The sequence below is a fragment of the Lissotriton vulgaris genome, unplaced genomic scaffold (assembly GCF_964263255.1).
Source record: "Lissotriton vulgaris unplaced genomic scaffold, aLisVul1.2 SCAFFOLD_3543, whole genome shotgun sequence".
Taxonomy (NCBI): Eukaryota; Metazoa; Chordata; class Amphibia; order Caudata; family Salamandridae; genus Lissotriton; species Lissotriton vulgaris.
Window position 1 is genome coordinate 94,659 of NW_028250833.1, and position 1,786 is coordinate 96,444.

The following is a 1,786-nucleotide window of genomic DNA, read 5'->3' on the forward strand; positions in this document are numbered from 1 at the left end:
ATGTTCCTGCTTGACTTTTAAAAGTCAGAGTGGAATCAAGTCTTATCCCTAGATTTCGGGCTGACAGGATAGTGTTTGGGGGGACGGTAGCGTCCTCCGGCCACCATAGTGAGGGGTTAAACAGATTCCCCTTTCCATATGGCACAATCTCTGTTTTCCCTGAATTGCATTTGAGATGATTCGCGCTCATCCATTAGAATGTAGCTTTAAGGCAGTTTTTGAGCTTCCTTTCAGCCTCACCGGTGTCGTCCTCCATCACAAGGATAAGCTGCGTATCATCCGCATACGAAATGGTGTTAATGTTAAAAGATGATATAAGAGTAATCAGGGGGGCCATATATACATTAAAGAGTGTCGGGCTCAGACAGGAGCCCTGAGGCACTCCCGAGGTGAGCTGTTTTTCTTCAGATCTAAACTGACCTAAGGTGATGACTTGTCGCCTGTTTGCTAAAAAGCTTTTTAGCAAGCTCAACACTTTGCCAGCTATCCCTGCCGCGGCTAGACGGTCCACCAGGATGACATGTGAGACCGTGTCGAACGCCGCGGACAGGTCTAAAAGCACCAGGACCGCCTTCTTTCCCTGATCCATTGCAGCCCTTAGAGTTTCAGAGGTGAAAATCAGGGCTGATTGCGTCGAATGCTGAGACCTAAAACCTGCTTGATTGGGGTGCCATGTGTTATTGGCTTCCAGGAAGGCAGTGAGCTGCCTATTCACAAATTTCTCTGCTAGTTTACAAAGGGCTGGGAGCAGGGAGATAGGTCGCAGATTAGTCAGAGTTGCTGGGTCTGGTAATTGTTTTTTCTGCAAGGGCTTCACTGCAGCAAGTTTCCATTCTTCAGGGACTAGGCCGAGATTGAGTGAGGAATTGATAATGCTATTTATGATGGGATTGGCAATATCCACCATTGAGTGAAGAACATAAGGAGGGCAGGGATCAAAAGGAGAACCTGATTTAATCATTAAAATTTCACCCCGGGATTCCTCTAGGCCAGGGGTCTTCAAACTGTGGGGCGCGACCCCCAGGGGGGCCGTGGAGCGATGCAAAGGGGGTCGCGCCTTCACAGTGTCACTTCTGCCCTGGCCTCCAGGGCTTCAGCCCCCCTCCTCCCCCATCCGGTGTCTCAGCCCGGGCTGCTGTAGAGCAGCTTTCGCTCCTGGGGCCTCGGCTGGGCAGTGTCTGGAGTCTTATCTCCAGCCCGAGTTTTTCACAGGTCTTTAAAGAAGATTAGCATATTTACATGCCTTTGTTAAATGATTACCAAAGCTTAGTTTTTTTATGGTTTCAGTACCCCCTGGGCCCCACTCTGCCTATTCCTTACATTTGTATTTTTACACTTACTGCTGTAGTGTGAGAATGCATTTAATTAAAAGAAATATAAAGGTGGGTTGCCAAAAGAAACATGCCTGCTATGAGTTTAAAGATCCTGCAGGGACCTGCTCTTGACACTAAATTGAGTTATAAATAAAAAAGTACGTATTAATTAGTTATGTGACTTTTCTGTCTTTATTCTCTTTAATTATTAGTCATGGATCATTGAGGCATCCCTAGAACACAATTAAAAGTGCTTTCTATTTATATTTGCTGTTCTAAGTATTCACAGATAAGTGCAAAAAATACAGCTGTAGGTGACTGCTTATTTCTGGGCCATCAAAATAATGAGCTGGTAACCCTAATCATTAGACTGTAAGTTTGTTGCAGGATCAGCACATTATTTATTTCCTCCACCCTGGATCCATGATTAATGTCATTATAGCAATAGTTTAACTTATATCTGAAACCCTACG